Source organism: Leptidea sinapis, chromosome 7 (assembly GCF_905404315.1).
Source record: "Leptidea sinapis chromosome 7, ilLepSina1.1, whole genome shotgun sequence".
Taxonomy (NCBI): domain Eukaryota; kingdom Metazoa; phylum Arthropoda; class Insecta; order Lepidoptera; family Pieridae; genus Leptidea; species Leptidea sinapis.
In genome coordinates, this window is record NC_066271.1 from 7134653 (window position 1) to 7156898 (window position 22246).

Below are 22246 nucleotides of genomic sequence, written 5' to 3' on the forward strand. Positions count from 1 at the left end.
TATATCATTGTTTTCTGTGTACGAGTATTTCAGATACATTTTAATTTGCAAATGTGTAAGTTTTGGCGACATTGATTCCCACACCATGGAACCTTAAGGCACCGCATGTTTTATCTGTTGCGAAGTATCGAGAAGCTTAGAACCGTTTGGATTTAATTGCTTAGTTGCTTTTTGCTTAATTGGAAGTCCGTTATCAGGGTGGGTGATAATATGACTTCGCAGTCACGCAGATCCTCGCACTACCTTTGAATCCCCTAGACAATATAAATAAAGCACTGAATATAATAAACTTACTGTTTCAGGATATTGTAGCAAGATTTCATGTACCGCGTTTTTGTTTCCTGTTTTATGAATGACAACGCACACATAAGTGGGCAAATATTACTGGGTATAGCTAAAAGAACCTTTTTGCCACACTGCCAAGGTTCATAATTGTTATTTAATAATTTCACCGACTTCGTTTCTGTTGTCCATGTGAGAGCTTGAGTTAGATAATATTATGACCTTTATTGTATTCAATTTTAACATTCATTACAATAACACTATTTATTGCACCTTAAGTGTCTCTTGTAATGTTGTTCTTTATATGACCAGGTAGGTGCAAACATTTATATGATGAATATAGTCATGGATGTTTATAATATGTATTTATGTATGTTTAAGTAAGTATATTGTATTAAATATAACGTTGTCTTGTACCCATTGTACAGGTTATGTCTAGTTTGGGGCAAGATAATTTGTGTAAAAGTGTGTCAATATTATTATTATTATATATTTTTGTAATATATTGACTTTCGAGAGTTAGAACGAATAGTTTTGTAAAATCATCGTAAAGATTATATATGTAGATACACATTAACGTTAAACAGAAATTACCCGTCGAAAGTTGGTCAAAAGTCTAAAGGAGCTGATATTCTTGAAATAATAAGCTTAATAAACAATGATAAGTGCAAAAAAAAGAATAATACTAGTGAAATTACTGGGCAAATGATAATTAACAATTCTCAAGGTGACGAGCGCAACTGTAGTGGCACTCAGAATTTAAGTTACTCAGGGTTATTCAAGAATCCTGATCCCAGCACTGCATTTTAATGGGCAGGGCGTATCAATTGCCATCAGCTGAAGGTCCTGCTCGTTTCGACCCTTATATTCACAAAAAAAGAACGAGTTGGCAGAGTAAATATGTATATTAATGTTAAACCAATTACTCGGCGGTACTTTTGTAACGAGAGAACAATACGGACCATTCTGCTGCGGATGAAATTCTTATATTATGTTTATGCTTTGATATCTAAATGATGTCAACTGAAAGGTGAAGATCACGTCCGTCGCCTTAGTCGTAAAATATTCCGTTTTATTCATATTAAAAAGACGATATTTAAAATTATGATATTACCGTCACTCGAACAGAATATTATAATCTTTATATACTTCATAATATACTAAACAATTTGTTGACTTGAGATGTCATTATCATAAGTCATAAGATCAATAAGTTCATAAAATTTTGTTTTCAGTTTTATTTGTGTATTAGTCCCAGTGTATTATCACTTTAAAAACATAGCAAATTGTTTAGATTTGCAAGAGCGTCATCTCGAGTCAATTTCCTAATATGCAAATATTGGGGTTGAGCAGATTTTCAACTGTAAAGTAGATCCTGTAGATGAAGCCACAACCTGAGAGTTGAACAAAGCATACAAGATTTTATAACGATACGTCACTCGAACGGTTGGCTCAGTTGGAAAGTGTGCTCACATGGAATGCGAGAGGTCGCGGGTTCGAGTCCCACATCGTTCATAAAATTTTGTTTTCATTTTTATTTGCATAATATACTACGTATTTATATATTGATATTCTCTATGACCATGAAAACTGACTTTTCATAAGCCAAAATTAAGTTTATACTTACAGCAAGGCAACTCGTACTTTTTTCACTAGTAAACCAACTCAATAAATTAAGAGCAAAACAATGTATCTATATCTACTGTCGATGTAACTTCCCTAAATATTTTTGAAACAGTACATTTCTCTGCAATTCTTTTCATTATGAATAAATATAATACTTCTTTTGATGAGATTATTTTAACGACAATAATAATGGGAACAAAATAATTCCACGCGAGTGATTTCAACTTTTTATTTGGTTTTCCTTATTTGAATTTATGTTTCTTCGTACTAAACAGTCTTGTCAGATATTATCTCATAACTCTTAAGAAGCTTTGTTTACATTTATTTTACTCGTCTGGAGACAATTTAACTTGTTTTATTTAGCAAGAGAAATCAATACTTCAATCTGATCAGAAAAAGCGGCCAAGTGCGAGTCGGACTCGCCCATGAAGGGTTCCGTAGCAGCAAGTAACATAATATAAAAGTTCTTGTAGTTTATTGCAAATTTAACCGATGTTTTAATATCTAATAGTGTATATTTTTTTTAAATTAAGTTATTGGTAATACAATTTATGACGTATTTAAAAAAACTACATACTAGATCTCGTTCAAACCAATTTTCGGAAGTTTGCATGGTAATATACATCATATATTTTTTAAGTTGTATCATTCTCTTATTTTAGAAGTTACGGGGGGACACATTTTACCACTTTGGGAGTGTGTCTCGCACAAAATATTAAGTTTAGAAAAAAATGATATTAAAAACCTTAATACATAAAAATCTTAGTGCGGCTTACAGAATACATCTACCTACCAAGTTTCAACAATAGTTCTTATAGTTTTGGAAAAAAGTGGCTGTGACATACGGACGGACAGACAGACAGAAAGATATGACGAATCTATAAGGGTTCCGTTTTTTTCCATTTGGCAACGGAACTCTTAAAAGAGTTTAATACAAAATAGCTGGTATAACCAGTGTTCATGGTTTCACGATAAAAAAAATGCAATTCTTTATTTCAGTGTATGTTTATTCAACAGTGCCCATCATTCGACAAATGTAACCTCAAAAAAAATGTAATTTCTTGTTTAACGGCTCGTAGCCAGCGCTTGATGGCCATGTTGATGAGAAACTTATTACAACACCGGTATTTGTAATGTTAATTTAAGCACATAAATATTAATAATATACAATTTTGTAGATAATTAATAATATTAATAATAATAATAATAGATGTCGCGTTCAGGTAGATGCTCTTGGACGTCACGGGTTATCCTGCCTAAAATCGGCAGGCCGTATCAGTCGTCACGCCAGCATTAATGAAGTCATGATAATATATTAATAACATAATGGTATTACCCGCCGTGATGGCAAGCGTCCTGATGGAATGACGCTGGTGGCTTGGGCACGGGGAAGGGCGCTGGTATGGGACGCTACTTGCGTCGACACTCTGGCTCCTTCTCATGCCCAAGTTACGTCAGTTGGTGTTGGGGCTGCTGCTTCGACTGCCGAAGACAGCAAGCGTCGCAAATATGTTGGTCTCAGTGAGTCAGTGAGTCAAGCGCTAGCAAATATTTCGGTCAACGGATCAGCCTTGCTATCCAACGCGGTAATGCTGCCAGTATTCTTGGTACGCTTCCACGTAATGATAGTTTTAATTTTATGTAGTCGTAGTATTGTAAATATAGTTATAAGATTTGTTTTGTTTGAATAATATATTTTATGCGTTTAAATCCATAAATTTGTGTTTAAACTATTATTTATAATCTAATAATTAAACTTACTTATGTAAAATTTTATCTTACACCGCAGTTGTCTTCTTAACATCATTTTATGTAAAGCTTTCACTTTTATCGGCTATCCTTGCTGACTGTCCAATTTTTCATATTTTATTAATAATGACGTATTTTGTTATTTATTAAATAGCAATTCAACTCTTTTTTATCTTTCAAGAATTTATGTAAGCCACGTTCTAATTCTTTGATCTGGTACCAGTTGGTATGGAAGGGCATAAGACGCTCTATTCTATTCATAATACCTGTTGAAATCTTCTTGCAGCTATTCTATGAAATGAATGCAATTCGTAAATACGACATTATACAAAAAAAAACAATTTTTATTTCTTTTAAAGCTTAGTTTTATTCTTAAAATTGATTCCCAAATATAGTTTTATACGTAAAAAAAACACAATATACTATATTTAATAAATATGTACGACCTTCTTAACAACTTTAATATACTTTAAAGTCAACCGCTACTCATATTTTTAATCATAAACTTGATTATAAATATGATATAGAAAATTCCATCGAACCCTGTCAATTATTCCATACTCTAAAAAGATTTCAAGCATTTTTCTCAGTGATCGCCAATACGCTTTCCATTCTTAACTGTCCGCAGGTGACCTTCTTGATTGTACAAATTCAATTTGTACAGTTCTCATTTTAAAGTCAATTGTTATCTTGACCTTCTTGATTGTACAAGATTGCCGTATCTTTGTATAAATCTAAAGCTCACAACTGGGTTTGGCGCGATAGTGGCTGGGCAATATTCCAAGTTTTGAAATTCTTGACAGCATAATATGAACCTGGATATAACGGATTCCTGAGAAAACGATCGATAAGGAAAGTCATATATATAATGTAGCAACTTGCATATTATTGGGGCTAAGGAGGATATCAACTGTAAAGTAGATTTTGTAAATGAAGCTACAACCTGAGAGTTGAACAAGATATACCAAGATTTACGAACCATGCGTCACTCGAACAGTTAACTCAGTAGGTAAGAGCACTCGAACGGAACCCGAGAGGCCGCGATTTAAAGTCCCACAATATTCGTAAATTTTGTTTACAAATTTAATTTGCGTAATGAATCTCAGAAGTAAGAGATATCACTTTAACATAACAAATTGTTTTAGATTTGTAAGAACGACATTTCAAGTCATATACCTAATTTTCAATTATTGGGGTTGAGCCGGTAATCAACTGTAAAATAGATCCTGTAGATGGAGCAGAAGTTATACCAAAACTTATGATGGATGCGTACTCGAACGGTTGGCTCAGTTGGTATGAGCGCTCAGATGGAGCCCATGAGGTCGCTGTTTTGAGATGAGCATCGATCATTTTGGTTACAAATTTAATTTGTGTAATTAATCCCAGAAGCGAAGGAAATCAGTTTAAAATACAAATTGTTTTAGCATTTAAATTATTACTGAATAGGTACGTCGAAAATAGAAACTGGAATTTCTACATAACGTTTATTAGATGTTGCATCAAAAAATTAAAAGTGCTTATTCAAAATAAAAGAATTCAGCCAGAAACATCGTAACTGGCTGAGTTCTTTTAATTTCAATTCAATTCTTAAAAAAATAGTAGTTTTTTCAAGTAAAAACGAGGTTACCAACTACGTTTTTCATCTCATCGCAAAGGAAGCAATGGCTTAATCGGCATCACTTCTGATAAACCAATTTACTGCAGCTGTTTGTCATGTTTATTCGATTACATAACACGGCTTCACAAAGGACCGCAAGTATCTAGATAAAGGAATGGAATTACGTTACGTATTTTGATGACATACGCATCATTGCGACATAATACTGACAAAATGTTTATGAGTATACGTATTAAAATAAACAAGTTTGTTGATATTTCACTAGTCCTTTTTACTTTTATCTCCTAAAAAGCAAATTGTAATTTATGATATAAGTAGCTATAGCATCTAAGGGAAACTGAAAGACGACCCTAAAATAAAGTAATGTGTAACAGCTGGCGTCGTGGACAGTAGTAATGGTAATACGATTTCACGTTTACCGCCTTTCTAGGGTTGACATTCTACGCATTTTGTATTATTTTTATGTGTTCCTCCAATTTTTTTATTACTTTACATTTTTCCCCAGTGGACTTTGAACAGGATGCCGGCTAGATTATGGGTAGCAGTAGGTGATGCAGTATTGTGTAAGCATTATTTTGTTTCGGTCTGAAGGGTAAATGAGACTTAACATCTTATGTCTCAAGGCGACGAGCGCAGTTTTATTGTCGCTCAGAGTTATTATCGTTCATAATATTTTGTTTTTAAAATTTTATTTATGTATTTTTATTTTATTTTAATTTATTATGATTCAGCATTAAAAAATACAAACAACTTCAAATTTTCACCCGTGTAAGATCAACATGTTTATCTTTATTTTCTCAGCGCATCTAAAGCTGTTTTCTCATAAAAAATGTATTTAAAGTATATTGAAAACGAACGAATGAAGACGATTGAACAGAAAAATGTAACACTTTTTAATTCACATTCGTATAGAAGTTTTTTAGTTTTGTGACAGTTATTATACAAATACTAGCTAATACCCTGCGACTTCGTCCGCGTACACACAGGAATGAGCACGTAGTAGCGACATTTCAATTTAATTCTTACAGTACAAGAACACATAATATTATGCAATATATTATGACATATTATTATGCTGAAATTTTATGTAAATTATGTGAAAGACTCAACGGCAGGTAGATTATTTTATTCTATAATTAATAGTATACGGAGCCCACGCGATGTAAGTATCTTTTCTTTTAAGTATTTTTTTACATTTTAAAACCCCAAAAACGTATCATTTTTGGGGTTTTAAAATCTAATATTTTAAAAATAAAATATAGCCTATGTAGCCTATGTATGTAAAAACTATGTCACTCGGGGATAATGTAACTTCCCAACAGTAAAAGAATTCTTCGAATCTGTTCTGTAGTTTCGGAGCCAATACAAACAAACAATCAATCAAACCTTTCCTCTTTATATATAATATAATATTAATATAGATTAAATATGATTTTGTTGTATTATAATGTATTCGATTTCGGCCGCAACGTTAAAAGGACTGTATTGCAGCCAATGGAGACCACTTTGAATAAGTTTTTAGATTTTAAATTGTTTTATATTTATGTATTAAAATAACACACTGTAAAAGTAATAAATGTTATTTGCAATAGAAAATTTCTTTTTTCTTTGTTTCAGTATTTATGGCAAGGCTAGGTATATTATTACAGGGTAGTTTTCCACTTTTAATTAAAACTCCCAACACAAACGCACAATGCATGCTGCTAATGGAGAGACTGGAGTGTTTGCTGCTTAAGTATTTATACAAGGGGCTTATTAATAACCAGTGAGCCCTTGTATCTATGACTTCTGATGTATAAAACAAAGCTTAATTGTATTAACTGTACTGTGTATGTGTAAATATTTATTTAAGCTTCTATTTTAGACTTAAGTAATTGAATTAATAATTGATCTATGCAAACCAACTACTTTGCCTACCTACCAAGTACTTATTAATACTACATATTATGAATGTTTCAAGAAACTTAACCTGACTAAAGTTTAATTCTTCATCTTAGATTAAGGACAGGTCTCCGCTACGCTCCAACTAGATACAGCAGGCGTAGTCGCAAAGTACGGCAACTAATACAACGCCCAAGTGGGCGTACTCAAGCCAGTCTCGATCTGTGCATGTTCTGTTAAACTTTGCTTATAATTGAAACTAAAATGCCGAGTTGTGTAATAAAACTTTGTAAAAATAATACCACAAGAAATAAGAAAGACATTGGGATCACATAATTATCATCAGTAAGTATTTTGTATTTTATTAATTTCAATGTAAAATAACACGAAGCGTATGTTACGAAATTTGAAAGATGCCATTGAGTGTCAAGATGCCACGCACACAAGCATCTAATAGTTGCCGTAATAAAAAAAATGTTCTTAGGTAGTGCGGTATCTAGTCGTAGCGCAGTCGACACCAATCCTTAATCTAACATTGAAAACTTTTATTTATTTTTATGAAGCCACCTGGTATGGTGTAGGTATTACCGGTCTTTTGGGTGTTATTTTTCAATAGCGAGTGCCTTTACTTGAGTATGTAATAGTAACTTAATACAAAATATGTCAAATGAAGTTATTGTAACATTGTATTTTTTTTTAATATCGCGAGTGTTACACATTTAAATAAAACACTTTTTAAATGATTGAAAGAGTGTAATTGTAAATTTATTTTTACATTACATATTTGTGTGAAGTTAAATTTTTATTATTAATTACTTTCCTGATCTCGTTTTCAGTGGGACTGCAGATGAAAATAAAATCATTTTTATTCCTTTAAAAAGTATTAAAGACGGCAGTTTTGTGTCTTCCGTCTATTTCAATGGTTTCACCTGTGGAAATAAGATGCAATAGGATTTTAATCATTTCAAAATTCATTATTCTGAATCGAATCAGTGCAGTTCAAAATAAAACGAAGGGTATTTTTTTATTCAAATGTTATAAAACTTAATTTCAAACTTCACACCGCAACTGTTTGGTTAAGTTTTTTTATAAAAATAAGGGACGAGACGAGCAGGACGTTCAGCTGATGATAATTGATACGTCCTGCCCATTACAATGCCGTGCCGCTCAGGATTCTTGAAAAACCCAAAAATTCCCAGGGCACAACAGCTATTGAACTCGTCACCTTGAGACATAAGATGTTAAGTCTCATTTGCCCAGTAATTTAAATAGATATGGCGACCTTCAGACCGAAACACAGTAATGTTTACACATTATTACTTCACAGCAGAAATAGGCGCCGTTGTGTGTCCCATAATCTAGCCGGCATCCTGTGCAAAAGAGTGCCTCCCACTGGTAAATTTGAATTACCTCAGCTTTCATCACTATTTCGTAAGATTTATTATAATGCATTGGAAATTTAGCAAAACATTAGGAATTAGTATCATGATGATGCGGCTAAGACTGTTGGGCATAAATTATGGTTAATATTGTACAATAATTTAAAAGTTTTTGCTTGATGTGTTCATTGGGTAAGATACAATTCGGACATTTACTTCAACGCGCACAATTCCAATTGTACGCACTAGATCCGGATGTTTTAACAAGCTTTTATTAGCTCGGTATGTCTATCTAAGTAACGATCTCTTTAATTGTATGTATCTACGTAACGAAATCTTTCAACGTGACTTTTATCTACTTTAAACGTCAAATTAAATTGAAGCCGCACTCTTATCAAGAACCGATGACTCTACAATAAGTTGATAAATTTGTCCGATTGTTTTCAGGATTATTTTATTGTCTTGTGCCAAGTACTAAGGTAAGCACGCGCCTGTTGCCTACCTAGATGATAGCCATTTCTCAAGCTCCTTCTTCCCTTCTAATTCAGGTTCCGAAGTAGTTCTTTGGGATTTTGTCATATGCTAGAATATAGGATGAAACACAAAACAACATTGAAGTGAAATCTATTAAAATCGTGAATCTGTTAAATGTTTCTGGATCATTCAAGAAGCATTTAACACGCTTTTTTAGCTTGCTGAATTAAAAAGAAGAAAATAGTTTTATTAAAGTATTGCAAGTGGCATGCTAATACGTCCCTATGATAGATTAGAAAAAGACTTAAAGATATAACTTTATTCAACAAACTTTGACAACTTTTTAGAACAATCATTTTAGGACGTCAAATTAATTTGATGAACTTAAGTCGTTTGCAGGTAAGTCCATACGCAGAATAAACATAATAATGAAGGTAGGCACACAGGTTAAATATTTTTACAAGTTCCAAACTATTTAACAGTATGGTATTGATTCTCGCCCCCATAGAAATACTGGTGTAGTTAATGAGTGCATTCTGTACCGAATCGGCCAATTTAGTGAAAAATATTTGTAGTAAAATGTAAGTCACTAATATTGTGGAGCACACGTAACGACGTGTGACATATTAACAAAAAAAAGGTTTTCTAAGGCCTTTTCTATAATATTGGAAATTCTATGCACTTGATCTATGGTTCAGTGTTTTTCTCGGAAACCAAACTAGTGCACTAGAATAAGAGTTTTAATCTAAATTTTAGCCGTTTAAGTAGCAGCTTCTCAAATAAATTGTACTTAACAGGAAGCAGAAAATCTACCACACCTGACATCCCGATAATATAGTCAGAAGTGGGAGAGAAAACCATTCCCATTACGAGACACCCGTACAGGAGGAAAAGGAATTCAATGTGTATCAATAAGTATGAATAGACAAATAAATGAATATTATAATTTTCGAACACCTAACTAACCGCTTGTTAAGCGTTTGTCTGATTGTTGGATTGAGGCTTATAAATCTGAAGCAGGACACGATATTTCTGTGAAGCTCAACGTCGAAAGTAACCAACAAACATAATGAGAATATTTTGGGCTAAATTTTTTTGGTATTAACCAATTTATATGCAGCGAAATACTCCAAGGTATCATTGGTCCAATTTTGGTGTAAAGAAAATACATCATTGAGTTTTAAATAATCAAAATTTCTTGTTATAAATCAAATCCGTTTAATATGAAAGGAGACACACACATTATTTAATACTAAGTATCAAATTCTGAGAACAATAATATTATTATACAGTAACACGATGTTAAGATGAGAACCGAAAATCAAAAGCTTAAGGAATGTAACTTATATTAAATCACATAGATGTTACAACTATCACCTACCAAACCAACGTAAAAGAAAATTACTTTCAAATTGGATTATTTAGTTCATTGGCTTTCAATTTGTGAGCTGATGCTGTGATGAAATTTAATAATGTAACTTAAGCTTTTCAGCTGCGTACTTGCCAATTTATATTTTGATATATGTTTTAGCATCAGCTTGTACAAATCCTCTCCGTTGACTTCTTTGGTTTTCTTGATTGACTACAACGTGCTTATTGCCGATTGTTTTAGGTCCCGAAACATGGGCTTACACAGGGCATGAACAGAGCAATTTTGAATAAGATTACATAGTGCCATTTTATTTATATTTCAGTAGGAGAAGCAACTCGACACTACCACGTCCTAGCAGCTCTACGTCAGGTATTGATACCTGACGTCATTGATTCGGTTGTCGAAACCCAAAACTATCTAATTTGTGATATCTCACATTAAAAACAGGATAGAAGCCTGTATTCTAGCAGGTGCCTGCTATGCAACTGCATCGACTCCCGAGGTCAGGGATCTGCTCACCGAGAAGTACAGAGAGTGAGTACGGTAGGTATCCTACATTGGAGAGTAGGCGACACTTCCGCTATCTACAACGCAACAAAAGAAAGGATAGCGGAACTCCGCAGCGATAATTTGGACCGCTTCCTCAGCAAACTCAAGGAAAGATTTTTATTCGGTAGGGTGTCTGCGTAGATGTGTACCCGACTTCAACAGGACCCTGCTGTTTAAGCATTCAACTTAAATACGTAAGTTTAAAATTATAAATTTCTATTTCATGTCACTGCTTTCAAAAGTAATATAAACAAATCTGAAGATAAGCGATTGCTATGACTTTCCCTTGCCATAGATTTCGTTAATCTATCAATCTGAGCATTAAATGGAATTTTGTTAACAATACTCTTAGATAATTTATACGTCTAGATAGAGTCTCTTGCTGTTAGACAACCGATAAAAACAGGCCAGGAATATTAGTTTGGTGTGCGTGACAAGCTACGTCCTAAACTCGCGATTTGTATGACACTTTGTGTTAGTTCAAATTCAAATTTAAATATTTTTATTCAAAATAGGATGTGACATCACTTATTCAAAGTCAAAAACTACCACCCATTCCAAAATGAATGCCTCAGACCTGAGAAGAACGGGCGCAACTAACTCAGCGGGCTTTTTTTTCATCGAAAAAATATGTTAACAAAGAAATATTGTACAATTAAACTTATTATTTAATAGCCTGAGGCTGGTCACTCTATTCCCAATCTGTGGTATCATTAAGAAAGCCATTTATGTTATAGTAACCTTTAACACACAAACGTTTTTTAACAATTCTTTTGAATAACGTTATACTTTTGTTTTGAACATTTTCTGGGATCTTGTTGTAAAAGCATATACATCGCCCCACAAAAGACTTACTAACTCTACTTAGCCGAGTAGTAGGCATCATAAGTTTATGTCTGTTCCTGGTGTTAACATTATTGTTATGACAGTTTCTGGCAAATTCACTTATGTGCCTATGAACATACATACATCAAGAATATATTGAGAAGCAACAGTCAAGATGTTAATTTCTTTAAATTTTGCTCTCAATGATTCTTTAGGATAAAGGTTATAAATAGCGCGAATAGCCCTCTTCTGCAGCACAAACATTGTATTAATATCGGCAGCGTTGCGTCATAGCAATATACCATAGGACATAATACTATGGAAATAATTAAAGTATACTAGTCGCGCCGTATCTATGTCAGTTAATTGTCTAATCTTTTTAACCGCGTATGCTGCAGAACTAAGTCTGTTCGCTAATCCTTCAATATGGGGGCCCCATTGTAATTTGAATCTAGAGTTATGCCAAGAAATATAGCAGATTCCACCGGTTCTATCACCTCTCCGTCTAACAAAATATTTGCATTTACATTTTTGACATTTGGTACGGTAAATTTAATGTATTTAGTTTTCTTGCTATTTAACAATAGGTTATTAGCGCTAAACCAGTACACGATGTCAGATAAAATATCGTTCACTTCGTCATACATAGCTTGGTTTCTTTTCACTTTGAAAATCAGTGAAGTGTCGTCCGCATACAATACTACCTTATGTTTTTTCTCTATAAGATTAGGAAGATCATTTATATAGATAAGGAAGAGGAACGGTCCAAGAATAGACCCTTGTGGTACCCCCATACTGAGAAGAGTCCCAGGAGATCACTTGCCATTCACGTCGACCCTCTGAATTCTATTGTTTAGATATGAAGTCAGAAGATCGAGCGCAGTTCCTTTTATGCCATAGTGGTATAGCTTCCTGGCCAGCGTTGAATGTTGAACACAGTCAAAAGCCTTAGATAATTCTGCGATTCCTCCCAGGAATCAAAAATATTCTTGATTAGCTCAACACCTGCATCCGTTGTTGAACGTCCCCTAGTAAAGCCAAATTGTTTCAAATGAAGTAACTTATGAGAGTTAAAGTAAGTAAGCATTTGGCTTAAAATTATTTTTTCAAAAATTTTACTAAGGGTCGGCAAAAGCGACACAGGACGATAGTTATTCGGGTCAGAAGAGCAACCCGAGTTAAATATTGGTGTAATTTTACTATGTTTCAGAAGGTCAGGAGACACGCCACGACTAATACAATTATTAAAGACTATTGCAAGATATGGTGCTATGACATCAATTATTGAACTTATTATTTTAACAGAAATGCCCCATATATCAGCAGTTTTTTTTTATGTCGAGAGACTTAAAAGTTTTAATTATTTCTCCAGGGCTAACAAAACTAAAATTGAAAGTTTGTTGGCATTCTTTAACATTTTCCAGAAGAAGTGACTCAGCAACACTGTTGGAGGAGACAAGAGTGCTTGTGATAGAAACTTTACTTTTTTTTTTACTTTACTTTATTAGGAGTGGTAGTGCCATGTTGGGTCCTCACGGACACAACTGAATTGGGCCAGCACGCCCTGAGAAATACCACTCCCCCACTCGAAACCGGCGTGAAATAGCGGCTATGCCGCTGTGTTTCGTCCGGTGAGTGGGGTATCCGGAGGCCTACACCCCCCCTCCCAAATACAAATGGCAGCACAGACTAAAACGAAACTACTCCAGGACGGTACCAGGCTATGCAGCCCTGGAGAATCCAACCCTGGGCGTCCACAATTAGGGCCTGTACCTAACAGTGGTTGCCCAGGCTGCCCCGCGTATTCTGGAGGGGGCAAAACTGCGCTGACTCGGGGCAAACAGAGCAGGAGGCTCAAACCACCCTCCTCAACACTCGCTGTGGACTTTTGCAACATCAGGGGGCTTCGCTCAAATTTAAATGCCGTCCACTTTCACCTGGAGACGGCGAAGCCGGCCCTGCTCTTTTTAACCGAGACACAGATATCCTCCCTGGCTGATTCATCTTACCTTTTCTACCCGGGGTATCATTTGGAACACTCCTTTATACCACGGGCTGGCGTGTGCGTTTACGTCAGGGAGGATGTCTGTTCTCGACGCCTGAGTTTTCTTGAAGGACAGGACCTATCCACCATCTTCTTTTAACGTTCAATTTTTTTATTTTTTTTTTATTTATATATATATTTTTTAAGAGTTTAATTCATAAATTAGATCTATACTGCATTTATTTATTTATATTCATAGATATATATTCATAATTATAATTTCAAAATTACTAGTCGCTGCTACTCCCAGACTCAATAAAGTTGGGGCTACTGAAAACCAGTGCTACATTGGCACCACGCCATTGCAGCTTTTTACTGAGTTAGCTCCATTTGGTGACATTCACTGCCGCACAGTACCTTTTTCGTTTTAAGCTATAAATTGTATTATTTAATTTGTTTTATTTGTTAGTTCTAAGAAATTATTACTTATTTTGGTTTGTATCATTTTAATAATTGTGTGGTGCTGGTTTTTGTTATCAATAAATTTTTATTCTATTCTATTCTATTCTATTCTATCATCTGGCTGCGTGTAGACTGCGATGACCATCCGCGAATCTACGCATGCCTGTATAGGTCCCATAGCGGTAACGCAGAGACTGACCGGCTCCTCGAACACATCCAAATGGCTACAGATTCCGTGTTGGAGCAGATCCCCACTGCAGAGATCGTGTTTCTTGGCGATTTTAACGCCCACCACGCCGAATGGCTAGGCTCACGTACCACCGATCATGCAGGGAGATCTGTTCACGACTTCGCCTTAGCATATGGTCTGATGCAACTGGTTATTGCGCCAACGCGAATCCCAGATGTGCAAGATCATACACCTTCACTGTTGGACCTTCTGTTGACCTCACATCCGGACGGCTACCTAGTTTCCGTTGACCCTCCTCTGGGATCGTCGGACCACTGCCTGATCCGGAGCACCGTGCCGATCACGCGCCCAACACGGCCCCGCTTCTTAGGCTGTCGCCGCGTGTGGCACTATAGGTCAGCAGAGTGGGACGAGATGCGGTGCTTTTTTGCATCCTACCCGTGGAGGCAGATCTGTTTTTCGCTGGGAGATCCAGATGCCGCTGCTGATGCTGTTGCTGATGTGGTACTACAAGGTATGGTAATGGTACTCTTCATTCCATCCTCCTCTGTGCCTATCGGTGGCAGGTCCCAACCATGGTTCGACCGCTCCTGCAAAATGGCCTCTCGCCGAAAGCAGGAGTGCTATCAGGCTTAGGTCAATGCGGTGGTATCTAAGGATGTGAATTCCAGCGAACTTAAAAAACACTTCAATCATGCCTCCAGGTCCTTCAAAACAGTTATTGCTGACGCAAAGTCGAAGCACATTGGCAGAATTGGCAAGAGACTTGCACGCCTTCCCTCGGGGACTCGTGCGTTCTGGTCGCTCGCCAAGGCTGTCCAAGGAAACTTCTGCCAGCCAGCCATTCCGCCACGGCACAGGGATGATGACTCGCTGGCCCATGACGCGAAAGAGAAAGCTGATCTCCTGATAAAAAAAAAAAAAAACTGGAATGTCAGAAAAAAAATTCTCAAAAGCAGAAGCAACTTCCTGCTGAGATTGAATTATAGTATTGTTTATTGATAAATTGTATTCAATGTTGCGGTCTTTCACTCTTCCAGATTCCCAGTTAATCACATTCCAAGTCATCTTTATTTTATTCGGTGCATTTTTAATTGTCTGTCTGATATGCATAGACTTTGCAATAGAACAAACACTTTTAATTAATTTAGAGTATTTTTTAACATACTCGAGAAAAGATGTATCATGATTATATAATGATCTCTCACTATATAATTCATATAGCCTTTGTCTGCTCCTATGAATGCCAGCGGTTGCCCAATCATTAAATGACAAGAGACCACCTGATTTGACTGTCTTTGAAGTAAATATAGAAGTAAACTCTGTTTTGATTATTTTAAATAGCATATTATACATTTCATTAGGATTTATATTATATTTCAATGAATCAAAATTTGAGAGTTTAACTGACACATTACCTCTATATTTCTCCATTCGCCTATTATTCACAGGAACAAACGTAAACTTTTTAATTTTACTAAAATTATTATACATTTATTGACCTCAATATTAAAAGAGGCTAACTGGCCAAAGTGGTCTGAACTCAGTTTTTTTATTATTGCCTGAGAAATGGGTTTATAATTTGAGAATATATTATCAATACAGCTTTTGCCGGTTACTCTAGTGGGCTCTAAGAAAATATTGGTTAAATCATATGATTTGAACAAAGATCTGAATCTAATACTGGTGGTGGATTTTTCTAATAAATTAATATTAAAATCACCTCATATCATGATATACATCTTCGACTTACATAATTTTAGTAAAACCTGCTCCAATACACTTTCAAATGATTCATATACTGCATCTGGGGGTCTGTATATACTGACAACAATGGCGTGATCAAGCTCTGCACAGGCTATTTCAATGGTACATTCAACAGAGAGGCCTATAATATCTTCACGTTCTTTGAATTTAAATAATTTACTTACAAGTTATAATAAAAATAAGAGAACCGCCACTGTAGCCTTTTCTCTGCAAAACGCACTTGCCACCTGATGACCACTGAAGTTAAAGATGAGCTCATATTTTCTGAGCCAGTGCTCTGTTAAACATAAAATATGTATATCTTTATGATCCATAAATAACTCCAGTTCAAGTTCTTTACCAAATAATCCTTGCATGTTTTGGTGCATCTGGTTTGCAATTTTACAATTATCACTTATTCTAGTACATGTTAAATTACTTGTTTTTACACTGCTAGAGGAATCCCCTATTGTCTTATTGTTTAATTTTTTGGAAAATATTCCAAATCTTTACTTAAATTAGTACACTGCTCAATAGAAGAAGTGGTTATTAAATTAATACTCTGCTCAATAAAAGCAGTGGTTATTTAATTATTACTCCGCTCAATAGAAGCGGAGTCCAAAAAGTTATCACACTGCTCAATAGAATCAGTGCTTTTCAACTCACAACTAACCTGCTCAAAAGAAGCAGTGCGTGCATTGCTCAAAATAGAGATTAGCTCTAAATTAAATTTTTGTCGACGTTTTCAGAGCTGTCATTATCTAGACGTATAATTAATGATGTAAGACGCTCTGGCTAGGTAGTTGACCAGTGGGAGGCTCCTTTGCACAGGATGCCGGCTAGATTATGGGTACCACAATGGCACCTATTTCTGCCGTGAAGCAGTAATGTGTAAACATTACTGTGTATCGGTCTGAAGGGCGCCGTAGCTAGTCAAATTACTGGGCAAAAGAGACTTAAAATCTTATGTCCCAAAGTGACGAGCGCAATTGTAGTGCCACTCAGAATTTTTGGGTTTTTCGAGAATCCTGAGCGGCACTGCATTGTAATGAGCAGGGCATATCAATTACCATCAGCTGAACGTCCTGCTCGTCTCGTCCTTTATTATCATAAAAAAAAGGTTTATTTGTAGGAGTATTAATTCATTTTCGGTTTATGTGGCCAGAGTTAAGTTGATAATGATAATGAAACTACTGTGTGTCAAAATGTAGCCATTACGTAGATACGCCGAAACAAACAGCTCGGCGGTGTATTTATTACTATTCTGCGTACCTTTTATAGGTAACTAAAAGTGAAAATAAATTTATCAACAACATTTTGAACTTGGTTGTAATTGTATTGTAAAACAACTGAATAATTGGAATATATTTACTCGTTACCTATCTTATAATATGCATTTTGACAGTCTAAAACAGTCTTAAATTGATCATGGAAAATCAAGTGAAGTCATCAGCATTGTTTTAAACTAATATACAACAATTGATGCGAAAAAGTAATAAATGTGATGAGGCACATTGCCAAGACAATGAAACAAAAGGATATTTACATAAAGAAAGACATCTTGTCACACATACCTAGCTCCGATGCCCAACCTTCTGCTTCATCGTCTGATATTCTTATATTTTTTCTATAATTTCCGTTATTTTTTATAATTATAAATATATTTGATTAATTGTAATCCATATTTTTGCAGCTACGGAATAACAGTTATGAATTTTCTATGAAATGCCTTTTGGTGGGCTTAAATTTTCCGAACATTTACCATAGTAATGTATATTTTATTTCAAACTACCAAAAAGTAGTTATTTCAAGGAACGAAAAGCCCATCGACTTTTTTGAAAAAGCTGATATTTTGAGGGGACAGTTTTTGATTAAAAAATATGGTACTTTTTCGATATTTAAGTCAAAATATGGTGAAAAATACAGTGTATCTGTTTTTAGTCGACCTTGGACACGTTACCATATTATTATGGCAGCGTGACAGAGTAGAATGTCCACCGTAGGAAGTCATCAATCAAGCTTTGTAATTTACCACCGTAAGAAAAAAACAGTCACAAATATGAGGGCCTCAGTGAGTCTCGCATCTTTGTGCTGTTTGGTGTCGAGACACTTGGCATGTTGCTCCCCGTTGTTCATAATACTATCTACCAATGCATCCCAATAGAGAAGATGGAATCCCAAGCGCTGGCAGCTACCAGTGGGAGGCTTATTTGCACAGGGAGCCGGTTAGATTATGGGTACCACAACGGCGCCTATGTCTGCTGTGAAGCAGTAATGTATAAACATTACTGTGTTTCGGTCTGAAGGGCGCAGTAGCTAGTGAAATTACTGGACAAATGAGACTTAACATCTTCTATCTCAAGGTGACGAGCGCAATTGTAGTGCCGCTCAGGAATTTTAGGTTTTTCAAGAATCTTGAGCGGCACTGCATTTTATTGGGTAGGGCGTATCAGCCACCATCAGCTGAACGTCCTGCTCGTCTCGTCTCTTATATTCATAAAAAAAAGCTATTTGGCTAAGTCTTCAAAGTTACGCTTATATTTTTTATTGGCTAAAAAATAAATTTTTAACATATCAAGAATATTATTGTTTACCTTAATAACTACACGATTGCACCATCTTGCTAAACACTCGCCTTTAAGTACATAGTTACATACGTACCATAATACAAGCAATTTAAAATAACAGCAACGGTAATCGAAAAATCTTAAGAATTCGCAGTTTACAAAAGATCTTTTCATACTAATGGGTAATGTAAATCACCTACGCCTACGTTTAGCGAATAAAAGAATTTTGTACTCTTTTAATTGCATCTTTCACTTCGACAGGTATTGATAGTCTCCGCGTTTCTAACTGTATACAGTTTTATTTTAAAACACTTACCTACTGAATAATAAATCACTTGTGAAGTCAAAATCACTTTCAAAGCCTTTTCAAGTCCATAAATCATAGAGAACGAGGCGTATACAAAACATACGAATATAGGAAGTTGTGAACGAAACATGAATTTACGATCTTTGAAATAATTACACGTTGTGTGTTTATTTCAGGGCCAAAAAGGCATTTAATAGCTTTGTATAGCTTAAGATAATAGTTTTTTTTTCATTCATAATTAGAACGTTCTCTATACTAATTTCTAAACCTGTCTGTTCCATTATTATTTTTTATAAGAATTTGAGTAAGATTTATTCAAACAAAACAAATTTATATAACTTAATTTACAATACTATGATTACATTCAATTAAAACTATTATGGAACTGGCAGCATTTCCATGTTGGCTAGCTAGGCCGATACGTTGGCCAAAATAGCTGCCAGCGCTTGGGTTAGCCAGTAGCCCTATTGAGGCTAAGATTGTACATTTTTCGCGCCTATGGGCCACGGGCCAAGTGTTTCGACACCAAATGGCACAAAGATGTAAGACTCACCGACACCTCAAATATGTCATTTGCGACGTTTGCTGTCTTCGGCAGTCGAAGCAACAGCCCCAGCACCAACTGACGTAACCTGGGACATGATATAACATAATATAAGTCTATTCAATATTATTACACAGATCTGCCTACCGATATTGGTGAAATTAATAAATAACTGATAACTTATTGGAGTTGCAGCGAAGTTTATAGGCTATTTAAAATCGAATGATAGTATTATATTGTCAGTATAATATCAATAATTAGTTGAGCTTAAATCAATAGAATGAAACATTTTTAATGGGATACAGATTAGGCTGGACGTTTGGCAATTCCGTGTTAATGCCGCGTCATAGACACGGAAACATAAGGAAAACACTGTCTGATCATCATCATCAGCCGGAAGACGTCCAATGCTGGACAAAGGCTTCCCCAAAGATCTCCACTATGATTGGTCCTGCGCTGCCCTCATCCAACGTATTCCGGCGATCTTGACCAGATTGGTCCATCTTGTAAGGGGCCTACCAACACTGCATCTTCCGATATGTGGTCGCCAGTTGAGGATTTTTTCTGCCTCATCGGCCATCTGTCTGACGAATTATGTGCCATGCCAACTTCAGTTTCGCAATCATTTGGGCTATGTCAGTGACATTGGTTCCCCTGCAGATCTCCTCATTACTGATTCGATCTCGCAAGGCAACTCCAAACATAGCCCTCTCCTTTGCCCTGCGACACTTTCTCAACAGGTCTATAATTAGCGACCACGTCTGCGTGCCGTAAGTCAACACTAGCAACACACTCTGGTTGAAAAAGTTAGTCTTTAGACACTGTAGTATTTGGGACGAGAAGATTTTACGAAGCTTTCTGAACTGTCTAATTCTAATTAATTTTATCAGCGTTGACGTAGTTCTGAAGTATATGCAGACAAAGTTGGATGAGTTGTTGGATAAGCTTGTGTTTATATAAAATTAACTAAGAAATACAGACAGGTTCATATCGCAGTTCATTAGCACTAACTTTCCAAGCAATTGTTTACAGACAATAGCCCTTCAGCTCTCCCATATTTTAAGAAAGTTAATTAAGTTTTATCCGTGCCTACCAAGCTCTCTTAGCAGATATTAATCTGTATATATATAAAAGAGAATGTATGTGTATGTTCACCTACAATCTGAGAACTGTTAGCCCAATTGAAATGAAATTTCGGTTAAAAATGGTACAATATGATGCAATTATAATAAATGCGAATTATATGTCGAATGGGGTGGTGTTTGCATCCGTAGGTCTTACCCTCGATTCCCTACACGTGTCTCCCGGGTGGTGCCAAACAAACAGCAATGCCGAGTGTCAGGCGGCGGAAAATCCTCTGGTTTTCCAGGACGGCTACCTACAAGCCGTGAGCATTAAAACACCTCAGATAGAGTAGACTCGCCAACCCGCAGGTGGCCAGCGTGGCGTTTCAAGGCCAAATACCTTCCGTGATGATAAAGTACACTTAAACAAGGCCCTCATTTCCCTGCCAGTGGTCCTGCTGCTCCTGAGTACGCCAGCGGTCAGGGAATCAGCGGGACAGAGGGTGCTAAGAATTCCTGGGTTAAAAAATTCCGGCTGCTTAAAAACTATTTATCTGACTACCTATAATGGTAGAACTCTCCTTACCGATGAACGCTACGATGAACTCGAATCTGAAGTCCTCAATAAGAGGAAGTGGGTTGGTAAGCTGAACCATTGGTCTCAGTGAAATGAGGCGCAGAGGTAAACAGCTGATAAAACTATACTCTGGTCAACTATTTTACTACAAAAACAATGAAAACATGTCTTAGTGGGGTGTTGGCTTCATTATCAACATCTTACTGAACAAACTGCTGCAAAACATCGGCGTGGTGTCGGCATGAGTTCTGCGACATTAAAATTGAACCACCGATACTCGTTAAAGGTTGTACAAGATTACGCTCCTACGGCGGATAAAAGTGATGAACGAAATTTTTTGCTTGCATCACCAAATCAGTCGGGTATCAACATCTTAAATAGAAAAATTAGGTATGCTATTAGGAAAGAACAGATGCAGAGGAAGCACAATCTTTGACACGATATAGACACACCAGGGCCCCGAGGTATTCAGGAAGTAGCTCAAACGTGGTAACCACTAGATCCACACACTTACTACTGGCGGAGGCAGACTATAATCATATTGCAAGGAAATACTGGAAGTAGTACAGAAATTCTACTCAGAATTGTATAGCTCTCAAAAAAGCAAATAGAGATCCACGAGCTAAACTGGCAAGACACAAAACCGAAGATTTGTCTGAAATATGCTTGAATGATATCAAGCACGCCTTAAAAGGAATGAAGAAAAAAAACCAAATGGACAGGCAGGTTTCAGAAGTGGCTTCTCGACGGTTGACCACATCCACACAGTCCGAGAACTTATAGAAAAGTGTAACGAATACAACCAGCCCTTAGCATTAGCCTTTATAGATTTCGAGAAGGCGTTCGATACAGTTGAACACTGGGCTGTGATTCACGCTCTTGAAAAAAGTCAGGTCGTCAATAGGTACGTGCAAGCGATTAAAATCCTTATAAAACGGTTTATCGTTAGGAGGGGGATGAGACACAATATCGCCAAAACTTTTCAGGGCCTGCTTGGAAGACATATTTAAGCTTCTCGACTGGTCCAATAGAGGCATAAATATCAGGTAT